This window comes from Gorilla gorilla, chromosome 11, assembly GCF_029281585.2.
Source record: "Gorilla gorilla gorilla isolate KB3781 chromosome 11, NHGRI_mGorGor1-v2.1_pri, whole genome shotgun sequence".
NCBI classification, from domain to species: domain Eukaryota; kingdom Metazoa; phylum Chordata; class Mammalia; order Primates; family Hominidae; genus Gorilla; species Gorilla gorilla.
Genome location: NC_073235.2, coordinates 18,366,982 through 18,384,718, shown reverse-complemented (window position 1 = coordinate 18,384,718; position 17,737 = coordinate 18,366,982).

Genomic DNA, 17,737 nt, shown 5'->3' with positions numbered 1-17,737 from the left:
TATTCTTTTTTCTTCTTTTCTCCAGGTTTTCTTTTTTCTTTCTTTCCTTTCTCTTTCTCTCATTTCTTTCTTTCTCTGTCTCTCTGTCTGTCTGTCTTCACACTGTAGTTTAGACTACAGTGCTGTTCAGATTACGTATGCTTAGTATTCAGAAACCGTATTTCCTTAATTTTTTAAGGTTATCAAATGAAACTCTTACCACTTTGTGTGTGTGTGTAGGAGCAATGTTAGAAAAACAGGCCCCATTTGTAGTCAAAAAGAGAAGAGTGTTTTCTCCATGTGAATTGCATGACAAGAAAATATACTAGAGAATAATAATTCGTTGTTTATAGGCAACATCCATATATTTCTGTTTACACCTTGGCATTACTCTTGTTTTCTCTACCCTGACAAAGGAACCTCCATTTAAGAAATAAGCCATAAATATTACTTAAATATCGCAGCAGCCATGAGATTGCCTCACTATAGATAATTATCTGAAGCATTCAGTATTACAAAAAAAAAAGGAAAAAAAAAGTTTGCAGGGGACTGATCACATGAGACGTAAGGAGAACAGAAGGTCCCCAGGGTACCAAACATTCTTTAATAGTTGTTTTATTTTTCTTTTTCATTGAATGCTGAAACTAAAGCAAAATTAAAAATTGTTACTTTGAAGTCAATTCATTCTCCAAGCATCAGAAATTATTTCTTAATCACTCAGCTACAGTCTTTCCTTTCATAAAATGAGGCTAATAATGCCAAATTCATTGTTTTGTGAAGGGAAGTAATTACATCACAACAGTAACCAGAAATTAAGCCATCTTAATTTTAAGTAGTGAGATTACTTTCAGTATCTCTCTAATCAGTAATGAAAAGGAACACTGAGTCCCACTGAGAATTCACACATCCTGGCTCTTTTATTTGTCTCATGTGAATGCCCAAAAGGCTACGAAAGCCTCCTTTGCAGATGACCACTGGCAATGTATTCTGGAAGGTATCTATGGCACATCAGTTCAGGCTTTGTGAGACCTAAAATAACCTGAACAAGTATTTGACAGCTGCCCCAGAAAGACCAGAATAATGAAAGCAGCTTCAGAAGGTCTTTATTCAAAAGCGGTAATTCAGCCTGGGTATTGAGGTACCATAAAGGAATTTTGACCTTCCTTTCCCTCAGAAGTATGGTCCTTAAATTCTTATTTGTTTTGCTCTTGCTGTCATTTTTATAAAAAATAAATATTGCAAAGGAGATAGGTAACAAAATTCATAAAGCAAATATCACTCTTCTAAACATTCATCTGCATAAATAGTTTGCATAAAGGAAGCTATCTCTCCAGTAGTTGGTCCCCTTATAATTAATTTGGTCTCTCATTACCAGTTTGGCAACCGAGATCATTCCAGTTGTTTCCACTGGTGGTTCCAGTTGAGTTAACTCATGGATTCTAGAGATATATACGCAAATGCCTATAACCTTATGTATTTCTGTGTTGTATACCATTTTTACGTGAGTGCTTCTTCCAATTGCATTACTAACTGAGAGGACAAACTCCACCCTACAAATTCTTATCTTTTATGTGGATCACACACTGCCGAATAAATGCCACTGACTTTGGGCCCTTTTTGATTTTCATGCTAATATAGGTAGGCTGTTCATGCCCAATTATGGCAAAGATATGCCATGCACAGTAAGATATGATCAAGTAAATTATGAAACTATTAAACAATAATGTGCATGATGATCATTTTAGGCTTTCAGACAATACCACTGGGGAAGGGGTAATGAGGATTTGGAAAAGTAAGTCAATAAGTACAATTCACATCATGCAAACCAGACAGGCACTTATTCTATTCATGCAAAGCCAACTGGTAAGCTTTATTATTGTCATATGTGAAATGTATATCTTAATCTCATTTTATTCCACAATAAACTATCCCAACAGCCAGCAAATCCCAGCAGCAGTATGTTTTCAATTGGTGACATGTCTTGTGACAAGGGGTTAGTTTCCTTTGTCAGTCTTTTGAAGGCAGGTTTTCCACTAGAGTAGGAATTGTGTAATGCAGAACATAACTTCTTAAACTGGTCAAATGATTTAGTAAAATGTCTGTAAAATCAGTTTAATAGAAATCCTTTAACTCCCACCGGTGTAAGTAGAAGGTTTAACAACTCCAAGATTAACTTCAAACTCTAGTTTCAGCCTCTGATTCCAAGACTGGCTCACTGGAAAGAGAGCTGGCATCTTCTCATGTGGAACTGACTTGGTGCATCAATGCCCAGTGCCTGTGGCCACTGCGTCTGCAATCTGTCTTGTGGAATGACATATGCTGGGCCTCGGGTGAATCACATTGGACAACTTACAGAAAATGTTGAGAGCAAGAGAAATGATTGCTGTCTTTTAGAATTTGTCAAAACAGGAGATACTAATTTCAATATCTTATAATTTTTGAACAAACCCAGCAGTACAGCTATTTCCTTCCCTGTGCTCAGGAAGGCTGAGATGCCAATGCTCAGTTGCTGCTATACTTCTTCAGTGAAGACCTTGGAACTGACCTGACTCACCCTTATCCATCTTCCCATAGCAATTGTTCCATTTACTCTGGGCACAGACGACTGAATATTTTTATTTAATTTTAAAATAGACTATATTATTATTTACGCAAGGAGATAATGATTTTCTCCTGGACCTTAATTCGGTATTAAAGACCTATGTTTGGTGGGGTGGGGCCAAGATAGCCATCTAGAAAGAGCAGTGTTTGGAGGCTCTCATTGAAAAGAATCATAATAATAAGCTCGTGAATAATAACAATAAGTGTGTGAATAATAATAAGCATGTGAATCCTTCACCAGTAACTAAGGTATCCAGATTCTCTCATCAGAACTGACTAGGAGGCTGGTGTGATCCTTGGAGAGTAAAAAAGGACAGTGTGGTGCAGTGGCCCACCTGAGAACCACATGGGGCAGGGGAGTCTTCTCACCCCAGCTAGGGAGGTGGTGAGTGAGCGTGCTACCCAGCTGGGGAAACCATGCTTTTTCCATGGAACTGTGCAACCCACAGAGCAGAAGATCCCACTTGTGAAAGCACGCCACCAGGGCCTAGCATCCCAACCCAGGAGCTGTGCAGATTCTCAACAGCCTTTCAGTTGGAATCTGCTTAAGCCTACCGAGCTCCCAAGGGGAGGGGCAGCCAGCCCCACAGCTGTGGCAGCCTGCTGTCTAAGCCATTTAAGCTACTTGTGAGAGGGGCAGCAGCCAGCCCTGGGACTCAAAACTGCCTAACACGCTAAGCTCCCTGGGCGAGGGAAGGATGGCATTCATCTCTATAGCTCCAGGCTGCACTTTTCCCCTGCTGGAGCCAGGGAGGCTGGACATCTTGGTCCCAAGACATGTCTCCCATAACCAACACAATGGCTGTGGCAGACTGCAGCCAGAGTGCCTCTTCAGGCCTGACCCTGACTCACCCTTCTTCACTGGGTGGGGCTTCCCTGAAGGAACTCCAATAACTCCAGCCAAAGGCTCAGAGACAGAACCTGGATCTCCCTGGGCCTGAACCCCTAGGGGGAAGGGTGGCCACAGTCTCTGCAGACCAGCAGACTTAGCCTTTCCTCCTGGTAGTTCTGAGGAATCTGGGTAGCCCAGATGAGTGGGTTTACTCCCAGTAAAGCACACCCACTCCAACAAGGGACAAAGTGCTTCATTAAATGGATCTTGTTCTCTGTGCCACCCAACTGGGTGAGACCCTCGAACAGGGGTTCTCAAGACACCCTATACAGGAGTAATCCTACTGGCATCAGGTTGGTGCCCCTTGAGATCAGAGATCCCAGAAGAAAGAGCAGGCACCCAGCTTTGCTATTGTCCAGACTCCTTGAGTGACATCTCTAGACACGGGAGCAAACCAGATAAGTAGGGCCCGAAGTGAACACCCAGCAAACTGCAGCAGCCCTACAGAAAAGGGACCTGACCATTAAAAGAAAAACAAACAGAAAGCAACAACAACAACATCAACAACAACCACAAAAAGACCCTACAAAAACCCCATCCAAGGGTCAATGGCCTCAAAGATCGAAAATAGACAAACTCATGAAGATGAGAAAGAATCAATGAAAAAATGCTGAAAACCCAAAAGGCCAGAGTGCCTCCTCTCCTCCAAATGATCACAATGTCTCTCCAGCAAGGGTGCACAACTGGACAAAGAATGAGATGGACGAAATGACAGAAGTAAGCTTCAGAAAATGGGTAATAAAAAACTATGCTGAGCTAGAGGAGCATGTTCTAACCCAATGCAAAGAAGCTAAGAACCTTGATAAAAGGTTAGAGGAGCCTCTAACTAGACTAATCAGTTTAGAGAGGAGCATTAACTGAAAAACACAGCACGAGAACTTCGTGAAGCATAAACAAGATTCAATAGCTGAATCAACTAAGTAGAAGAAAGAATATCAGAGTTTGGAGACCACCTTGCTGAAATAAGGCATGCAGACAAGACTAGAGAAAAAAGAATGAATAGGAATGAGCAAAGCCACCAAGAAATATGGGAATTCATAAAAATACTCAACTTACAATTGATTGGAGTACCTGAAGGAGACAGGGAGAATGGAAACAACCTGGAAAACACACTTCAGGATATTATCCAGGAAAGCTTCCCCAACCTAGCAAGACAGGCTAACATTCAAATTCAGGAAATACAGAGAACACTACTAAGATACTCCATGAGATGATCAACCCCAAGACACACAAGCATCAGATTCTCCAAGGTCAAAATGAAGGAAAAAATGTTAAGGGCAACCAGGGAGAAAGGTCAGGTCACCTACAAAGGGAAGCCCTTTAGACTAACAGTGTACTTCTCGGCAGAAACTCTACAAGCCAGAAGAGATTGGGGGCCAATATTCAACATTCTTAAAGAAAAACAGAATCTACAATGAACTCAAACAAATTTACAAGAAAAAAAAAAAACAACCCCATCAAAAAGTGGGCGAAGGACATGAACAGGCACTTCTCAAAAGAAGACATTTATGCAGCCAAAAAACACATGAAAAAATGCTCATCATCACTGGACATCAGAGAAATGCAAATCAAAACCACAATGAGATACCATCTCACACCAGTTAGAATGACGATCGTTAAAAAGTCAAGAAACAACAGGTGCTGGAGAGGATGTGGAGAAATAGGAACACTTTTACACTGTTGGTGGGACTGTAAACCAGTTCAACCATTGTGGAAGTCAGTGTGGCGATTCCTCAGGGATCTAGAACTACAAATACCATTTGACCCAGCCATCCCATTACTGGGTATATACCCAAAGGACTATAAATCATGCTGCTATAAAGACACATGCACTGGTATGTTTATTGTGGCACTATTCACAATAGCAAAGACTTGGAACCAAGCGAAGTGTTCAACAATGACAGACTGGATTAAGAAAATGTGGCACATATACACCATGGAATACTATGCAGCCATAAAAAATGATGAGTTCATGTCCTTTGTAGGGACATGGATGAAATTGGAAATCATCATTCTCAGTAAACTATCGCAAGAACAAAAAACCAAACACCACATATTCTCACTCATAGGTGGGAATTGAACAATGAGAACACATGGACACAGGAAGGGGAACATCACACTCTGGGGACTGTTGTGGGGTTGGGGGAGGGGGAAGGGATAGCTTTAGGAGATATACCTAATGCTAAATGACAAGTTAATGGGTGCAGCACACCAGCATGGCACATGTATACATATGTAACTAACCTGCACATTGTGCACATGTACCCTAAAACTTAAGATATAATAATAATAAAATAATAATTTAAAAAAAAAAAAGAATTTTCATCCCGGAATTTCACATCTGGCCAAACTAAGCCTTATAAGCGATGGGGAGAAAAAAAAAATTTCCAGACGATCGAATGCTGAGGGATTTTGTTACCACCAAGCCCATTTTGCAAGAGCTCCTAAAATAAGCACTAAATATAGAAAGAAAAAACTAGTACCAGGCACTTTAAAAACACACCAAAATATAAAGACCAAGGACACTGTGAAGAAACTGCATCAAGTGGTTTGCAAAACAAACAAATAGCATTATGATGACAGGATCAAATTCACACAAAACAATACTAAAATGTGAATGAGCTAAATACTCCAATTAAAGGACAGACTGGCAAATTTGGTAAAGATTCAAGACCCATCAGTGTGCTGTATTCAGGACACCCATCTCATGTGCAAAGACACACATAGGCTCAAAATAAAGGGTTGGAGGAAAATTTACCAAGCCAATGGAAGGCAAAACAAAAGCAAGGGTTGCAATCCTAGTCTCTGACAAAACAGATTTTAAACAAACAAAGATCAAAAAAGACAAGGGAATTAAATAATGGTAAAGGGAACAATTCAACCAGAAGAGCTAACTATTCTAAATATATATGCACCCAATATGGGAGTACCCAGATTTATAAAACAAGTTCTTAGAGACCTACAAAGAGATTTAGACTCCCACATAATAATAGTGGGAGACTTTAACACCCCACTGTCAATATTAGAACAATGAAACAGGAAATTAGCAAGGATATTCAGGACGTGAATTCATCTCTGGATCAAGTAGACCTAATAGACGTCTACAGAACTCTGCAGCCCAGAACAACAGAATATACATTCATCTCAGTGCCACATGGCACTTATTCTAAAATTGACCACATAATTGGAAGTAAAACACTCCTCAGCAAATACAAAATAACTGAAATCATATAAAACAGTCTCTCAGATCACAGTGCAATGAAATTAGAACTCAGGATTAAGAAACTCACTCAAAACCACACAATCACATGGAAATTGAACAGCCTGCTCCTGAATAACTTCTGGATAAATAATGAAATTAAGGCAGAATTCAAGAAGTTCTTTCAAACCAATGAGAACAAAGAGACCAACATACCAGAATCTCTGGAACACAGCTAAAGCAGTGTTAAGAGGGTAATTTATAGCACACCAGAAAGCTAGAAACATCTCAAACTGAAACCCTAATATCACAATAAAAAGAGATAGAGAGGCAAGAGCAAACTAATCCAAAAGCTAGCAAAAGACAAGAAATAACCAAAATCAGAGCTGAACTGAAGGAGACTGAGGCAGAAAACACCCCACAAAAAAATCAATGAATGCAGAACCTGGCTTTTTGTAAAAACAAACAAAAAAAAAATAGATAGACTGCTAGCTAAACTAATAAAGACGAAATGAGAGAAAAATCAAATAGACATAATAAAAAATTATAAAGGGGATATCACCACTGATCCTATAGAAATACAAGCTACCATCAGAGAATACTGTAAACACCTCTACAGAAATAAGCTAGAAAATTGAGAAGAAATGAATAAATTCGTGGACACATACACCCTCCCAAGGCTAAACCAGGAAGAAGTTGAATCCCTGAATAGACCAATAACAAGTTCTGAAATTGAGGCAGTAATTAATAGCCTACTAACTGGAAAAAGCCAAGGACCAGACACATTCACAGCCGAAATCTATCAGAAGTACAAAGAGGAGCTGGTACCATTCCTTCTGAAACTATTCCAAACATTTGAGAAGAAGGGACTCCTCCCTAACTCATTTTATGAAGCCAACATCATCCTCATACCAAAAATTGGCAGAGACACAATAAAAAAAGAAAACTTCAGGCCAATATCCCTGACGAACATTGATGCAAGTATCCTCAATAAAATACTGGCAAAGTGAATTCAGCAGCACATTAAAAACCTTATCCACTATGGTCATTTGGCTTCATCCCTGGGATGCAAGGCTGGTTCAACATATGCAGATTAATAAATGTAATCCATCACATAAACAGAACCAAAGACATAAACCACATGATTATCTCAATAGATGTAGAAAGACCTTTGATAAAATTCAATATCCCTTCATGTTAAAAACTCTCAATAAACTAGGTATTGAAGGAATGTATCTCAAAATAAGAGGTATTTATGACAAACCCTCAGCCAAAATCATATTGAATGGGTAAAAGCTGGAAGCATTCCCTTTGAAAACCAGTACAAAACAAGGATGCCCTCTCTCACCACTCCTAGTCAATGTAGTATTGGAAGTTCTGGCCAGGGCAATCAGGCAAGAGAAAGAAATAAAGCATATTCAAATAGGAAGAGAGGAAGTCAAATTGTCTATGTTTGCAGAAGACATGATTTTATATTTAGAAAACCACATCATCTCAGCCCCAAAACTCCTTAAACTGATAAGCAAATTCAGCAAAGTCTCAGTATACAAAATCACTGTGCAAAAATCACAAGCATTCCTTTACACCAACAAAAGACAGAGAGCCAAATCATGAATGAACTCCCATTCACAATCACTACAAAAAGAATAAAATATCTAGGAATACAGCTAATAAGGGATGTGAAGGACCTCTTCAAAAAGAACTAAAAACCGCTGCTCAAGGAAATAAGAGAGGACACAAACAAATGGAAAAACAATCCATGCTCACAGATAGGAAAAAACAATATCATGAAAATGGACATACTGCTGAAAGTAACTTACAGATTCAATGCTATTCCCATAAAACTACCACTGACATTCTTTACAGAATTGGAAAAAACTACTTCAAATTTAATTTGGAATCAAAGAAGACCTTGTATGGCCAAGACAATTCTAAACAAAGAGAACAAAGCTGGAGGCACCACGTTACATGACTTCAAACTATACTACATGGCTACAGTAACCGAAACAGCATGGTACTGGTATCAAAACAGGCATATAGACCAATGGAACAGATCAGAGACCTCAGAAATAATGCCACACATCTGCAGCCATCTGATCTTTGACAAACCTGACAAAAACAAGCAACGGGGAAAGGATCTCCTTTTCCATAAATGGTGCTGGGAAGACTGGCTAGCCACATGCAGAAAACAGAAACTGGACCCCTTCCTTATACCTTATACAGAAATTATCTCAAGATGGATTGAAAACTTAAATGTAAAACCCCAAACCATAAAAATTCTAGAAGAAAACCTAGGCAATTCCATTCAGGGCATAGACATGGGCAAAGACTTCATGACAAAAACGCCAAAAGCAATTGCAACAAAAGGCAAAATTGACAAATGGGATTTAATTAAGTTAAACTAAAGTGCTTCTGCACAGCAAAAGAAACTATCTTCAGAGTGAACAAGCAATCTACAGAATGGGAAAAAAAATTTTACAATCTACCCATCTGACAAAGGTCTAATATGCAAAATTTACAAGGAACTTAAATTACAAAAAAACCAAACAACTCCATCAAAAAGTGGGCAAAGGGTATGAACAGACACTTCTCAAAAGAAGACATTTACATGTCCACCAAACATGAAAAAAAAGCTCAACATCTCTGATCATCAGAGAAATGAAAATCAAAACCACAATGAGATACCATCTCATGCCAGTTAGAATGACAATTATTAAAAAGTCAAGAAACAATAGATACTGGCGAGGTTTTGGAGAAATAGGAACACTTTTACGCTGCTGGTGGGAATGTAAATTAAACCATTGTGAAAAACAGTGTGGCGTTTCCTCAGTAATCTGGAACTAGAAATATTAATTAACCCAGTAACCCCATTACTTGAGTATATAACCAAAGGAATATAAATCATTCTTCTATGAAGACACATGCACACATACATTTATTGCAGCACTCTTTACAATAGCAAACACATGGAACCAACCTAAATGCCCATCAATGACAGACTGGATAAAGAAAATGTGGTACATATACACTATGCAGCCATAAAATTGAATGAGCTCATGTCCTTTGCAGGGACATGGATGAAAGCTGGAAACCATCATCCTCAGCAAACTAACACAGGGACAGAAAAACAAACACCACATGTTTTCACTCATAAGTGGGAGTTGAGCAATGAGAACACATGGACACAGGGGAAAAACACACACCAGGGCCTACTAGGGGTAGGGGTGAGGGGAGGGAACTTAAAGGACAGGTCAGTAGGTGCAGCAAACCACCATGGCTCGTGTTTGCCCATGTGTATACAAATGCACGTTCTGCCTAGTATCCATTTTTTGTTTAAGAAGAAATAAAAAAATTAAATAAAGAACTATATTCACTGAGAATAGGCCTGTACTTTATACATCTTTATATTGCCTGAGCCTAACACAATTTCTGGCCATCTCATTATCCCGTGTTTACTTCCACCCACTACCTCATTCTCTTGTTTTTTATAACAAAATTCTTAAGAGTTTTCAGTACTTACTATGTGCAGATCTTCTCCTGTTCTCTGTTGGAACAATTTTCATCAGGTTTTGGCCCCTACCATTCTGCCAGCTTCACTTATCAAAACGGACAATTTCTACATTGCTAAATTCCAAAATGAATCCTACATCTTCCTCTTATCAGCTGGATATATCATAGTTCATTCTCTTCTGCTTGGAGCCACAGTTGTCAGTTGGCTCCAACAATACTATATTCATTGGACATTTCTCTAGCTTTTCCTTTGTAGTCTCCTTAGCGTATTGCTACTTCTTCTCCTTAAGCATTAAATATCGAGTGTCCTCTGGCCTCAGCTACTTTCACTGCAAATTGCTTCCTTGAAGATCTCCTCTGGTCTTATGTCTTTACAAGCCATCTGATGACTCCCAAATTTGTATCTCTGCCTACATACTTTCCATGAAGTCCAGTCTTTTTTCCCTACTGACTACTTTATGTCTATATTGAATATTGAATAGGGATTTAACATGCTGAAATCTAAGCTTCTGATTACCCTGTCCCCAAATCTGCTGCTCTTGCAGTTGCCTTTATCTCAGTAAATATCATCTACAACTTTCCACTTCTACAATCCAAGAATTTTAGGGTGTTTTTTTTTTTTTTACTACTGTATGTTGCTCACATCCCACATTCAATCCACTAGCAAATAATTTAGGCTCTATCTTCAAAGTATATCCAGAATCCAATTACATGTTGTCATTTTCACTTGCTATCACTTCTCCAAGCCCACTATCAATGCCTCGCCTGGTTTGTTGCCAATAATCTACTTTGTCTTCCTAATTGTCTTTGCTCTTCTCAATCTATTTTCAACACAGTAGCAGCCACTGTCATATTTTTAAAAATCGAAGGCACCTTATGATACACATCTATTTAAAATCTTCCAAAAGTTTTTAATCTTATACAGAGTATCCGCCAGAGAAAGTTCTTAAGGACCTACCCAGTAGCCCCCTTCCTTCTATTACTGTTCGAACCTCATTCAGTATAACTAGTTTTAACTTACTCTGCTCTAGCCAGACTGCTGTCTTGTTCTTCAAATATGTCAGCTACTTAAATTTTAAAACGTTACTCTTGATGCTCACCCATCTTTTCCACAGATAAATCCAACAGTTTCTTCTTGCCTACATTAAGTCTTTATTCAAATGCCACATTCTCTGTGAGACCCTACTTCATTACCTTGTATAATATTGCAAGACCCTTCCCAGCTCAGACTGTCTATCCCTCTTCCTTATTTTATTTTTCATCTATAGACTTTGTCTTTATGCAAGTATGTTTTGTTCATACTTTGACCCTTTCTTACTAGAATGTCAGCTCCATAAGAGCATGACTTGTGTTCTCTTTTGTTTATTGCTATATACCCAGCTTCTAGAACTATCTCTGGCAGATAGTAGCTGCTCAATCTAAAAAATCGTTAACTGCTTAAGAAATGAACACAATAGTTGCTAAGTAGACATTGTGTGATTAAATTTGAGGATGCCGCCAAGGAATTAATGATTACTAGAAGATTAATGAGTGGTTAGCTCCTCCTGTAATAATTTTAATATGTGAAAGACAGCATAATATAAGCAATGGAGCTTCTGAAAACTGAGCCCTACATTCCAGAATCACCATTCACTATTAGCTTTGGCAATTTATTTATATTCTCTAAGATTATGTGTCTAATGATATCTAAATGTGTCTAATGATATCTGAATTATATTATTACAACAAAATAGAAATACATATAAAGTACCTGCCCCTGTACCCAGCACACAGTAGGCTACTGTACTAAGTATGGTGGTTATTTTGGACATAAATGAAGCCAATTCAAGAAATAGTAAAAAGCTATAGGTGTAGAAATATAAAATCAAGTCTTTTTTGCAAAATATATGCAAGACAAACTTAAGCTTTTTTTTTTTTAGAACTTCTCACCAAAGCCCAACTCTTCTGAATACTTTTCTATTATGAATTGTTGGTCTCCATGTTGTCCCAGAGTATGGTCCTGTGTTTGCTCCATCAAGAGCACTGGTGGAGGAGCATTTCCTAAAATTATGACCCAAAATTTCCCTATATTTTCTTCCAAGTTTTTAATATGCACCATGCAAATTTTATGGTGCTTTTCTTGTTCAGAAAATGTCAACTATTTCACAAAACCACTTAGCTGAAAATGACTGTAAACTGCCTGCTAATTCAGAGATAAAAAATATGAAAAATAAAATAATAAACATAGCTAATTTATGCTCAAAATAGAATATAATTAAGATTTTAAACTTATGTTTTTAAAATATTCATTTCTAATAAATAAACAGGGACTTAGTTTTTTTTTTCTATTTCATTGTCTCAAATGTATTTTTTAAAAAAAGTTCCCTTGTGCCTTTGGTGACACTAAACAAAATATGTTTTAACAACACATTTTTAAGGTACCTAGTTTACTTTGAGCCTTATAGAAAGACCTGAATATCTTGCAGTTAATTAACAGCATTGACTGGTATTCAACCTACAAGCTCTGTTTAAAATTTATACCATTTCAGGGAAGCCCAAGAGAACAAGTACAATTCTTGATAAAGACAAAAGACAGGTTTGCAAAGATTTTCCTAGCAGAATAAAAAAAGCCAAACACAAAACCAACAATGTGGAGATTCATAGGAAATGGTTACTTCTATGAATTTCTAACCTTTTCCCAATTTGATTTAGAGAATCTGTGAGTCTTAAAGAAGTAGAGAAATGTCCAACAGTGATAGACTGGATTAAGAAAATGTGGCACATATACACCATGGAATGCTACGCAGCCATAAAAAAATGATGACTTCATGTCCTTCGTGGGGACATGGATGAAATTGGAAATCATCATTCTCAGTAAACTATCGCAAGGACAAAAATACCAAACACCGCATGTTCTCACTCATAGGTGGGAATTGAACAATGAGAACACATGGACACAGGAAGGGGAACATCACACTCTGGGGACTGTCGTGGGGTGGGGGGAGGGGGGATGGATAGCATTAGGAGATATACCTAATGCTAAATGACGAGTTAATGGGTGCAACACACCAGCATGGCACATGTATACATATGTAACTAACCTGCACATTATGCACACGTACCCTAAAACTTAAAGTATAATAATAATAAAGTAAAAAATTATAAAAAAACGATTAAAGGAAAAAAAGAAGTAGAGAGACAGGCGATTGCTTGTGGGATAAAGTGTAGGTCCACATTCACCACAATTTTGGAAGCTATAAATAGAGATTAAGAAAATGAGTAACACCTATCAATTTGAGTAAGAAAACTGAGCAATAGAATCTATGCAGCACTGAGATAAAGGACATTTATAATAAGGATATTGAGTGCTCAGAGGGTGCCTTTTTGATACAGGTATGTCTATTGTACTTGTGACGTAGAAATTGAAAACAATTCTATAAAGTAAATGTCCTTTTTATTTCCCTTTGCCTTCACTCATTCAATAAATTAAGAAATAATTATTAAATGTCATCTACTCCTAGATGCTGAACACACATAAAAATAATTCATAGAACTTTCAATGCTTTTACTGTTTAAAGTTTTTTGTCATCAACCGTTCAAAAGCAATATTTAACTCATCAAATCCAAATTATAAAAAATCCCATTTATTAAGTTGATCTATGCACCACTTCCCAGGTCATTTTCTTTAACCCAGGAAAGGGAAAATGTTGATGAAATGTATATTTAATTGTAATGTATTTATTGTTTGATTGGGCCGTTTTTTTCTCTTGCTCTCTTTAAGGATATAAATAAGTGCAAGGTATGCCTTAGAGAGCCATTTGTAGACCCTAATAGGGTAAACTAATATTAATATTTGTTTAAAAGATATGAGTGATATTCTTTCACTAGAAAGTCCCTTTTTCTGTAAATAGCCGAAGGTGTTATTCCATGAGCTGTAAATGCATTCCCTTCAAAAACATGTCAGTCCTGAATTGGATAATCCATATTTGGTGCAAATTAGAAATGCAGTGGGAAAATGAGTACAAGCAGATGCTATTGCCTTGGAGAAGCACACATACAAGTAAACAAATAAAATAATTTCAGCATGTAGATATAAAAGATAAAATATATTTAATTATCTCCAACTAATGCATCCTGCTATGTAAATTATTGCAAATCTATGAAGGCAATGCCATATATTAGTACAGGGGTCATATAGTAGTACAAGGATTAGGAAACATCTCTGTATTTTGCTTAGCTGGGAATGGAATACAGCTTATGATGTGCCCATTATATACTGGAATTATTCCAGTTAATTTCAATATCTTTGGGAATTTTCACTGGCATAAGCCACACAATCCTCAGGTAAATAGCCACAGTTAGAATGATGAAGCCAGTTTATTTCAGTATAGATTCAGTGTCCAAAATAATCTTATCTGCCATTACCAAATTCTAAAGTTACTACTGATAAATTTGGTTCAAAACATCTAATAAACTATTTAAACAGGCTGTATACTACCAAGAATTTTCATCAGGGGTTGCTCATCCTAACCTGAAGTTGATGATTAGATTTTAAAAGTGACAACTTCTTCTTCTTATGAAATTTCTCTTGTTATACAAAATTTCTCCCTGGGTCTAAAAACTTTCCACTAACCCATGGAATAGAAAACATTCTTGCAGGGTTGCTTCTAAGCTGTGATTCATGAACAAGGTTGTTATCCTCAGTCCAAATAGCTCACACTTCAGTGATTCTAGGAGTGGCTTTGATATGTTCATGTGTGCAGAAATGGATTAGAGACCCAGGCAGGCCCTACAAGGCCTACAAGGCCTTGCCTTGATATCCTTGATATCCATTTCTGCATACATGCTCCCTGGAAGCAAGGGGAATTTTAGTGGCCCTTAAAGAAAGGACATCTGAACCAAGTCATTACTGATGTTGGCTTAAAGCCAAAATGTTCCCAAATAAAGTTGAGTCTGATGGGTATGTTGTGCCACGTGTAAACTGAGAAAGCAAAGGAAACTTGCCCACAATGGGAGGAAGTTTGAGTAGGCACCTGGAGAGAAGCAGAGAAGAGAGAGACGCAGAAATGGACATAAGTATCTGACTTTCCACTTCTCATGCTTTTGCTAGTAGTTCGTTGCTTTTTTGTTGGTACTATAAAACCACTTTATACTAATAATGAGCCTTTCATTTGTTACTTCAGTTAGTTTGATGGGCTTATGTTCAAGCATTTAAAAAACAAAATTAAACAGAATTATTGATATGGTTAAAATTATTTGCTTTCTCTTTGTAAGTGAGAAAAATAAGTTTAGTGAATCAACTAAATTTATTTAAAATGTTACGGGAAGCAACATAACTTTGCTGTCTCTTTTGTAGGATATAAAGGAATATATTTCATTATTAGCTCCCAAAATCTAGGAATCCTGGAGATGACAATTAAATATTGATGGAAGATGCCATTTATTCCGGAACCACAGAAACACATATATAGTACAAAAAAAGTCTTCTCCTAAATGAAATATGAAAGCATTTTAAATGCTTAGTTTCTATTTTCTGAATTATATTGTCATGCATTATGATCACAGCATATTTTCATTTGTTTTAAGAAAGGAAATAAGAAAATGAGGAAGGGCAACAGAGCAAATTACTTAATTTATTTTAATACAGATGAAACATAATAGTGTGATATTCAAAGAGAAGAAAGATGAAATTCTCAGTGTATGCACAACGATGCATTAGTGGGGATTGGCAGTGACTAGAATTCCTATTTGTCTGTGTATCTACTCAAGATTGTTATCTCATTCATGTCTGTCATTTCTGAAGCATCCTGATATTTCATAACCAATTGTTTCCATTTTAAAAAATCAACAATTTAAGGTCAAATAGTTTTTCTTGCACTTTACCTTTTTTGGTGGTATTAGTTGCCAAATGATAACCTTGAACACTCTTGACAAATAATCTGTATCGACAATCTGAACACATCTCTTTTGGACACGTTAATCTAGGGACCCATACACTAAGCTCCCAACCCTCTTCTCAGGGGTCTTGTTCCCATTAACTGATGAAGGTAGCTTCATGAGACCGGAGGAAAAAAGATTTCACCATAACATCCCCTGCTTGAGAGTTTAGTTTAAGTTTTCAAACAAAAATTTATATATATATAATATAAATATATATATATATATATAATATGCATGTAGGTATATATGTACGTATATATAAATATATATATTCATAAAAACAAAACAAAACCACTAATGTGGCTATTACTTTTCATTCTTTCTCTACATATTTGTCACATCCACTAATTTTGGCAAATAATTACATACTGAATTGTATGTGTAAAATTTATTCCTAAATTAAGTTAGGTCAGGAAGACTTCATGTCTTTTATTGTTGTTATTATAAACCCTCCATAGGTAATGATATGTTTAACCATAATAGATTATGTCAGTGCTGAATGAATAAAGGAGTCCGTGTGTGCTTGCTAATACCATACCTTGTCTTATGCTGCTATGTTTTTTCAAATTCTTTCTTTACTTTTTCCTCGAATTTATTTAATTTTAAGAATGGGAATGTAAATACTATATGCCAAATATTATGAGTATGTAATGTGTCATATATAATGCTTCCAAAGACTAATTATTTGATAATTTATTGGTGGATTTAAAAATTATGAGTAGGTACATTATCATACTTAAGATGTAATAAGCTAAGTAAATGATAATAAATATGATTGTTTTTAGATATTACTATTAAGGCACTCAGCCCCAAAATTCTTGTGATTTATTCCTTAACTTCTTTCATCCCTATGTGTTAAGTTTATTGAGGTATAGTACACCCAGAATGAAATTTGTAAGTCTTACGTATATCTTTTGATCAATTTTGACGTACGTACAGATATATATATATATATGTGTGTGTGGATATATATATATGCGTATATTTAACTTGGCTCTTACTAAGAACATTTTATCACCCCAGAAGCTCTTCCATACCATTGCCCATTGAATTACTCCCTCAAAGCAACCAATGATATTATTCCCATCACAATAGATTGATTTCGCCTGTTTTAAAACTTCATAGAAATGAAATGATAAAAGATGTATTCTGTATCGTCTAGCTTTGTTCACTCAGCATAATATTTTTGAGAATGACCGATGTTAAGTACAACAGTAGTTCATTCATTTTAATGCTGAGTATTGTTTCATGGCATGAATATACTATAGTTTATTCATTGTTGTTAATGACCATCTGGGCTGTTTCCAGTTTGCCTGTTATGAGTAAAACTGCTATTAGCATAGGCATGCAAGGCTTTTAGTAGGACATGTTTTCACTCCATCTAAAAAAATACATAAAAGTTTCTAGGACATTGAGTAGATGTGTGTTTACATTTTTAATAACATACCAAACGATTTACAAAGAATTTATACATTTTTACACTCTCAAAAACAATGTCTGACAGTTCCAGTTACAGCATGTCCTTGCAACATTTAATGCTGTCTGGGTTTTGTTTTAGCAATCCTAGTAGGTATATAGTAGTGTAACATGGTGATTTTAATTCCATCTCCCTAATGGCTAGGATTGCTTATTGGCCA